At 42.5% G+C, this 9,608-nt stretch overlaps 1 pseudogene; it reads left to right on the top strand.

The window, feature by feature from the left end:
* Positions 1-488: 488 nt before the first annotated feature.
* LOC109493367 lies at positions 489-1,103 on the top strand (annotated as a pseudogene).
* Positions 1,104-9,608: the final 8,505 nt, after the last annotated feature.

Raw genomic sequence — 9,608 nt, forward strand, 5'->3', positions numbered from 1 at the left:
TGATCATGTCATTTCTGCATATAACAAACTTTTTTTTTTTTTTAAGTAGGCTCTTTGGTGGTGCTTTAATTCATGACCCAGAGATCAAGACCTTAGTTGAGATCAGGATTCTGACGCTTAACCGACTGAGCCTCCCAGGCGCCCCACAAGTAAACTCTTAATAAAAGACATTCTACTAAGTTGCCATCTCTAACCACAGAGGTGAATTCCATCTCCATGAATTTTGGGTAGAATTTCAAACTAATGACGACTTAAATCAGCAGTCCCAGGATTTCTATACCATCTTCATTGACTCAGTAAATTTATAACAGAACCTCAGTAACCTTAACTATTAAACATACTTTTGAACTCAACTACCCAGAGAGTATTTTCCATCTGCAGTATCAGCTCTCCTGGTGGAAGCTGACCTTTTACCACTACGACTATTTAAAAAAAAAAACCTTCTTAAAACGTAACCTTAATCCGGGAGCTCCTGGCGTGCACCTGGCGGTCCGGCGGATCTGTCTACAGTGTTTGGCCAGAACAGACCCAGGGACGCCCCTTCTATCAGCCTCCGGCCACCCTCTAACCTCTTTCCGGTCGCAACCTTCTGAGCCATTTCCTCCGCCACCCTCTGCCTCCGGGACCAGCCAACACCCTATTTGGAGCTTAGCTCCTCATAACCGATCAACGATGAACTCCCAGATTCGTCAGAATTATTCCACCGCGGTGGAGGGCCGCCGTCAACCACCTGGTCAACATGCCTCTGCAGGCCTCCTACACCTACCTCTCTCTCGGCTTCTGTTTCAACCAGGACGGCGTTGAGCCGGAGGGCGTGAGCCACTTCTTCGGCCGCCGGTTGGCTGAGAAGCGCGAGGGTGCTGTGCTGAGCGTCTCTTGAAAAGGCAAAACCAGCGCGGCGGCGACGCCCTCCTCCAGGACGTGCAGAAGCCACGGGAAGATGAGTGGGTAAAACCCCGGACGCCATGGAAGCCACGCTGGTTCTGGAGAAGAACCTGAACCACGCCCGTTTGGGTCTGCATACTCCGGGTTCTGCCCGCGCAGACCCGGATCTCTGTGACTTCCTGGAGTTCCACTTCCTGACTTCCTGGGTGAACAAGTGAAACTCACGGAGAAGATGGCGACCTCCTGACTCACCTCGGCGGGCTGGCCGCCTCCAGGCTGGGCTGCACGAGTATCTCTTGGAAAAGCTCACCCGCAAGCACAACTAGGAGCCTCTGGAGCCCAGCAGCCTTGGTGGGGGCCCACTGGCATCCCCCTTTTGCACGGCTTGTGCCTGAGCTTCTCCCTGCAGCCACTAGGCAGCTTTTTAACCACGTTGGAGCCCTCTCCCAAGCCGTAGACCGAATGGAAACAATAAAGGTTTTTGTAGCGAATATATTTATACTAATATATTTACATACATATAAAACTAACCCATCGTATAGAAATATTGATAATGTTCTGTGTTGGTAAAGAAATAAGCACTATTCTACACTGTTCACTGGGAGTAAATTTATGCAAATTTTTGGAAGGCAGCCTGGCAATGTAGATCTGGTAGTTAACCGATACGTGAAACCATCATACCCTTTGACCCAATAATCCCTCTTCTAGGAATTGATCTAAAGTAATTACGAACAAAAAGAAGAATACGTAAGATGTTCGCTGTTCTATTGTTTATGATAAAAAAGTAGAACCTACTTAAATTCTCATCAATGGGGAATTTGTTCAAATACCATGGAATATCAGGTAGCTATGAAAACAAGCAACACTAATCATATTAAAACACCCCAAGATATATTTTGACTGAAAAGTATTAGGTTAAATACCAGAATATTGTGTATAATATATTATATGTAAATGTAAGTGCCTTATGTGTTTATGTATGCATGAAAAGCTATATACCAAACTGTTAATGATTATCTCTAGGAAGAAAGGGTTTTTTGTGGATTGAGGGGATGGTTGCTTTTGATTTTTCTTCTTATACTACATTATTTGATTTATAAAGAATACGTATTACTTTCATTTTTTCAATAAAAAAATAGCTTTTTAACTATTTTCACTTTCTGTCTTCAAAAACACCTTTTCAACTCTTTTCACTTTGTCCGCCCTACCACCTCTACATGATAAAACCCCATCAAAATCCCACATGTGCAGAAACCAAAATACTGATTGAGTAAAATGTGTTACTATAAAGTTAATGAAAGTTTAAGGGAGCCGGCGCAGCTAGGTGCCAGTAGTCCTGGGTCAGGTGCTGGGTCCAAATATGGTTTGGATGAGGTCTGGTTTGCCTACCAGTTGCAATGTCTACTCTGGTTTAAACATCAATAGGGGCAACTCTGGGCTCATAGCTGGCCGAGATTTCAAAGGCAGTGCCAACAATCCAGTTATCTCCTTGTTAATTGGCACCCATTTCACAGCCATGGAAATAAGTCTAAGAGAGTACCGAGATGTGGCAACACACTCTTTGCCTCCCTGCTTCCAAAGATGGCGTCGCAAGCTACTCTCCTAGCCAGGCCTCTATCCAAACCCACTGCCACCCTCTTACCTCCAGTATAAGAAACTTAGCCTGCTCCTGTTTGAGAATGGGGCTAAGAACAAGAGCCAATGCCAACCACTCTATCTGACTTTACTTACTGCAGGTGCCTTGTTGCAGGCTTTAGCACACATACTGTTAAATCATCAGTCTCTAACCAGATTGCTTTCATGCGTTTTTTCCAGGCTTTCTCTACACCCTTCCCTTCCATATCCTCCCAAGGAGACTTTTTTCCTCCCACTGGCCCTTCAAGAGGCAGTTCAAATGCAGTCCCCTTTATGTGAAGCCATAGAAATTTGCATCCTCAACCCAGAAAACGCTTCACTTTCTTCTGTGATCTTACCCGCTACTTTGTACTTCTATCGATGCACTGTGAACACACTCTCTTGCCCCTGTAATTTATTGTGTACTTTTCTGCCTTCCCAAAAGGTAGTAAGAGCCTTCAGTAACTCTCTCACCATCATCCTCATGCCTTTTACTTACCCTTTTCTGCCTGCATTATACTTACCCAGCAAAATGTCAACACTGGGTAAGCCAACCACCTGCCTTTTGCACTCCCACACGGAGACCGCAGAAGAATGTAAGTAACAATGCAAAGTGCTGTCACTACTCCCTCCATGTCTCCAACAGTCCCTGGACTCTGAGTACCGCCCAGGGCTGCCCCTCCCCCACTGCTTACATATAGCAGTTGCTGAAAATCTTCCCACCCTACTCAAGCTGTCTGTGCCCACCAGATTCCTCCCCACCCTCAGCAGGCAATTTGGATTACTATTTTAGAGAGAGGCCACTCACGAGGAACTGCCACAGTCTCTTCGCCTATGTATCCACACTACAGTGGATGCTCTTGGTGCCCCACTCAGATCCCCTTTTGTGGCAGGTATTCTTGTCCTTCAGCTGCTCCAAGGGCTGGTTGTTTAAAATTCACAGCTACTGCCTTCCTTGAAGAATTGCCCTCAGCCAGACAGAGCCCACATGGTCTGGAAGGTTAAGCCCCATTCCTCTGATGAGCAGACCTCAACCAATGAGTGACTGGCACAGGGGGAAAAGGCCAGTCCCGGGCCTCAAGGTGAGTAAGCTGACGTTAGTATCCAGTCAAGATCACACTCTCGCTTAGCCTGCTTCTCCTATCCTCTCATACCTCTCTCATTCCTTCTCCTAAGAGCACCCCTCACCCAAATCATTTGAACAAGAATCCGTGTCTCAGGCTCTGCTCCCAGAGAACCCAACCTAAGACACACCCTGATCCCTATCTCTTTTCCTCCTGTCAGTGTGGAAGAGGTGACTCTCTTCTGTCCAAGGCCAATGTGCTCTGGACCCTGCCCTCTCCTTCCTTATCCCAGACTGTCCTGTTATCCGTTCCTTCTCTTTCCTGGAGCTTCCAATTCTCCCCTCTCCATTGTCTCATTCCCATATGAATATGTTCAAGATCATTCTTTCTTACAACTAAACTATACTAAACAAAAAAACTCCACCAAGCCTTTATCTCCCTTTTAAGCAATCTACAGCCACTGTTTTCACTTTTTTTTTTTTTTTTTTTTTACCTCCTAGGGTAGGGTAACTCTCTAAGATACAGAGTATCAGAAGAGGAAAAGACATTAGAAGGCAAATGAATTCCACTTCTGACATGTTAAGTCTGCGATGCCTATCATAGTAAACTTAAAATGTCTAATAAGCAATTGATACTGAGGGTTTCAAGAAGTGATGTGATGGTAAATATTTAACTGGCTCTCGTGCAGACAGGGGGAATGCATGCATATATATGTACATACGTTTTATACAATTTACTGATATGGAGGCTGTGTAGTTCCTAATTTACAAATAATAATAGAGCATGTAATACTCTTTAGCATAAATTTCTAATCACCAATCAATTCTTGCAGAATGTTTTTGTTGACTATTGCCCAACTCTTGCAACCCGTGATTGCAGCTGGTGAATGAGTGCACTCAGGGCATAAATATGGCTGTTATTTATGTTGACATTAGGAAGTGAGAGAAAGTGAAACACTGAAAACATGAGTGAAAACTTCTCTTGCTCACCAATGAGATGAGCACTTTTTTTTTTTTTTTGCTAAATTGGATAATAGTTTTAGACTATTAGAATCTTCCTTCAATTCTTTGTGTACTCACAACCTAACAGCTGTAGAGCAACACACTATTAAGCTTAATCTACATTATTAACATTTTCTTGGTAGTTAGACTGAGCCCCTAGGTTAATCTACATTATTAACATTTTCTTGGTCGGTTAAGCCTCGACAATCAACAAAACAATAGACTGAGCCCCTAGGTGCAGCATTTCCTGATGTCCATGGTGGAAACACTCCCACTATGGCCATTTTCAAGGGACCAACATGACATTGCCAAATGCAGAATTGGAAGTGAGGCACCGTAGCACACCATTATCAAGGATTTCCAAAGATACCATAGACATACAAAATCCCAAAAGCATCGATACTAAAAAGTAGCAGGTGAAAGAAAGAGTGGACCTATGCCAGCCAACTCCATCTTGTTCTGTGTCCTCCACCTTGAGTGATTATGTCCCCGACATGCCCCCTTTCTGGAAAAATCGCAGAAACCTCAGACCACGCCTCCTCCCCTTGAGTAACCTCCCGCTCACCCGTTCAAACTTCCTGATCAAAACACGCCTGGCGACCTGCGTAACAGGACTCCCACCCTTCCCCAGCCAATTGGCCGAGGCCACGACCCTTCCCCAGCCAATCGGCTGAGGCCACAGCCATTACCTCACCAACTGCCCCAAGACCTCTATAAAACCTTTGTGCTTTTGAAACTCACTCTCTCTCTGGCATCTCACCGCTGCGTCGGTGCAGGTAGGGGATTGAGCTCGAGCTAGCTCGAATAAAGGCTCTTTTGCTTTTGCATCGGACTCGGCTCCCTGGTGGTCTTTGGGGATCACGAATTCTGGGCATAACAGCAGGAATATTTATTATCTTTATTCTTAATATAACTTAATTGTAAGTTTATGTAATTTTAATAATGGCTGGGTTTAGCAACTGGCTCACAAAATTCTGGAAAAGTTAACAGTTGGCTCTCATGACCTGGTACAAGCCAGCTGCAACACACCATTAGTTTAAAGTGAAGTGGAGTAACCTGGTCGAGGACAGAAAGTCATATATGTAGTAGTCAAACCAGGGATACGGATGGAATTCTCTCAGGGAAAATATATTTAATAAAAAGGTAAGGGAAGGTAGTAAGGATGAAACTCTGGAGGAAACCAAGATTTAAAGGGTAGGCATTAAAAGGTAAGCATGGGAAAAGATGAGAAATAGCTGATAAAGTAGAAATGGAGGCAGCAGAGGGCAGTCAGGCGGTCAAGGATCAGGGAGTGGCCAACAGTATAAATGACACCCAAGAGGCGATCACAAGGAATGAAAATTATCATTTATGGAATCATCTGTCCCTGCATTCAACATTTATTTTCATTGTTTTTGGAGCGCTCTCAAGTGGTTAGAAATCCAGTGTACTAAAGTGGACCTTTCAGTCTTACCTTAGGCTGAGGTCCAAAACCCACTCCAAATAAGGTCCTAGCCCACCTAGAAAGGATTTTGCTAAGGAGGTAGCTAAGGCTTTTTTTCTCGACACATAATGTAAGAGCACAAAAGGTATAAAGTTACAGTGATGTGAGGATGGAAATTTCTCTGAAGAGAGGTTTTCAAAGGACTGTGAGTGATACCCCCATACATATTCCCCTCACTTAAAGCCCAGGATGCCCTTCACAATGGCTGTGGGATGAATGTATCACCTGAGGTTCCTGGGGCTTGGGGAACACAGCAGACTGGTGGCTAACTCACTCCAGAAGAAAGGGTACATCTGAAAGGCAGGGAGAAGTGGTCTGCAGCCACAGAGTAGGAGACTATGTTTGAGAAATACTGTCTCTAACAGGAACCTCAGCCCGGGGTATTTATTTGAAACATACCCTGACTAAAAGGGTTCTGCCGGAGATCTAGTCACCCTCTGCAGAAAGGCTGGAGATGTGTGTTTGGATGCAGAGATCACACTTACTGTATAAACTTTTCTTCCCTTAGTTTCTGTGACATAGTTTCTCCTGGTTCTCTTACTTCCTGATTTCTCACATTGTCTCCCTAATGCTCTTGATCTCACAAATGCTTATGTCACTGGAGTTCAGTCCTCCTTATATTACATGAACTCCTCAGGTCATCTCATCCACTCCATGGCATCAACACCACCCCTGTGCTTTATGACTCTTGAGTCTCTAGCTCTAGCCCCACCCTGTCTCCTTGGTTCTGTATTTAGATTTGCAATTGTCTATTAGCAGCAACACGTTAGTTCAAACTTAAACCCTTCATGGTCTCTCTCAAGTCTTTGTGCATGTTTGGGAGTTTCTTAAAAATGTAAGAATACATTTACCATAAAACCCAGAAACTTCATTCCAAAATATGTATCAAAAAGAAGTGAAAATAAATGGACACATAAAGACTTTGTTAACACATGCTTATAGCAGCATTATTCATAAGTGCCTACAACTGGGAACGATGCAAATGGCCATCAACTGATGAATGAAAAAGCAAAATGTGGTATATCCATACAATAGAATACTTACTACTCAACAATCAAAAGAGAGAAAACTACTGATATGCACAACCAGAATGAATCTCAAAATCAACAGGTCAAATGAAAAAAATTAGAAATAAAAGATAGCATACTATATGACTACAGTTACATGAGATTTCTAGAAAAGGCAAAATTATAGCAACAGAGGCAGAACAGTGGTTGCTGGATCAGACATTACAAATGGGTATGAGAAATATTTTGGAGTAACGGAAGTGTTCTAAAACTGGATTATGTTGATGGCTCCTCAACTGTATGAATTTACCAAAACTCATTGAGCAGTCTACCCCAGACTTCTATTAATATTTCACTGTAAAAGAGAGAGAGAAGACAGATTTAAAAATACTGCTTAAACTAACCATCATCTGAGCTTTCAGCAAATTATAATCTTTCCTGGTGAGGGTTTTTCCTTTGTTTTGATGGCTGCTGACTGATCAGGGTGGTGATTGTTGAAGGTTGTGGTGGCTGTGGCAATTTCTTAAAATAGGACAATTAAGTTTGCCACATCAATTGACTCTTCCTTTCATAAAGGATTTCTTTGTAGCATGTGATGCAATTGATAGCATTTTACCCACAGCAGAACTTCTTTCCGAACTGCAGTCAATCCTCTCAAACCCTGCCACTGCTTTCTCAACTAAGTTTTTGGAATATTCTAAATCCTTTGTTGTCATTTCAAAGATCTTCACAGCATCTTCACCAGGAGTAGATTTCGTCTTAAGAAATAACTTCTTGTGCTCATTCACAAGAAGCATCTCTTCACTGGTTCAGATTTTATCATAAGATTGTAGCAATTCAGTTACACCTTCAAGCTCTACTTCTAATTCTGGTTCTCTTGCTATTTCCACCACATCTGCAGTGACTTCCTCCACTGAAGTCTTGAACCCCTCAAAGTCATCTGTGAGGGTTGGAATTAACTTCTTCCAAACTCCTGTAAGTGTTGATATTTTGACCTCTTATCATGAATCACGAATGTTCTTAATGGCACCTAGAGTGGTGAACCCTTTCCAGAAGGTTTTCAATTCACTTGCCCAGATCCATCTAAGGAATCATAAATCACTGTCTATGGCATCTATGGCCTTATGAAATATATTTCTTCAATAATAAGACTTGAAAGTCAAAATTACTCCTTGATCCATTGGCTGCAGAACAGATGCTGTGTTAGCAGGAATGAAAACAAGATTAATCTCATTGTAGATCTCCATCTGACCTCTTGGGTGACCAAAGGCATTGTCAATGAGCAGTAATATTTTGAAAGGAATCTTTTGAGAAGTAGTATACGTAGTATGTGATTTAATGACATAAACATGGAATAAAAATAAAGAAGGAGAATAGGAGGTACCCAGAGATAAGAGGTTGCTATTTTAAAATGGGTGGAAAACAGATTAAAGACCTAAATGTGAAACAGGAAACCATCAAAATCCTAGAGGAGAAAACAGGCAAAAACCTCCTTGACTTCAGCTGCAGCAACTTCTTACTCAATATGTCTCTGAAGTCAAGGGAAATAAAAGCAAAAGTGAACCTTTGGGACCTCATCAACATAAAAATCTTCTGCACTGAAAAGGAAACAATCAACAAAACAAAAAGGAAACCAAAGAATGGGAGAAGATATTTGCAAATAATATATTGGATAAAAGGTTAGTATCCAAAATCCAAAAAGAACTTACAAAACTTAACACCCAAAAAACAAATAATCCAGTGAAGAAATGGGCAGAAGACATGAATAAACACTTCTCCAAAGAAAACATCCAGATGGCTAACGGACACATGAAAAGATGCTCAACATCACTCATCATCAGAGAAATACAAATCAAAACCACATTGAGATACCACCTCATACTGGTCAGGGTGGTTAAAATTAACAACTCAGGAAACAACAGATGCTGGCGAGGATGTGGAGAAACAGGAATCCTCTTGCACTATTGGTGGGAATGCAAACTGGTGCAGCCACTCTGGAAAGCAGTGTGGAGGTTCCTCAAAAAATTAAAAATAGAACTACCCTACGACCCAGCAATAGCACTACTATGAATTTATCCAAAGGATACAGGAGTGCTGATTCATAGGGGCCCTTGTACCCCAATGTTTATAGCAGCGCTTTCAACAATAGCCAAATTATGGAAAGAGCCTAAATGTCCATCAACTGATGAATGGATAAAGAAGATGTGGTTTATATATACAATGGAATACTACTTGGCAATGAGAAAGAATGAAATCCTGCCATTTGCAGCAACGTGGGTGGAACCAGAGAGTGTTATGCTAAGTGAAATAAGTCAGTCAGAGAAAGACAGATATCATATGTTTTCACTCATATGTGGAACTTGAGAAACTTGACAGAAGACCATGGGAGAAGAGAAGGGGAAAAATAGTTTCAAATAGAGATGGAGGCAAACCCATAAGAAACCCTTAAATACAGAGAACCAACTGAGGGTTGATGCAGGGAGAGATGGGAAAGTGGGTGATGGGCATTGAGGAGGGCACTTGTTGGTATGAGCACTGGGTGTTGTATGTAAAC

This window comes from Felis catus, chromosome D3 (assembly GCF_018350175.1).
Source record: "Felis catus isolate Fca126 chromosome D3, F.catus_Fca126_mat1.0, whole genome shotgun sequence".
NCBI classification, from domain to species: Eukaryota; Metazoa; Chordata; class Mammalia; order Carnivora; family Felidae; genus Felis; species Felis catus.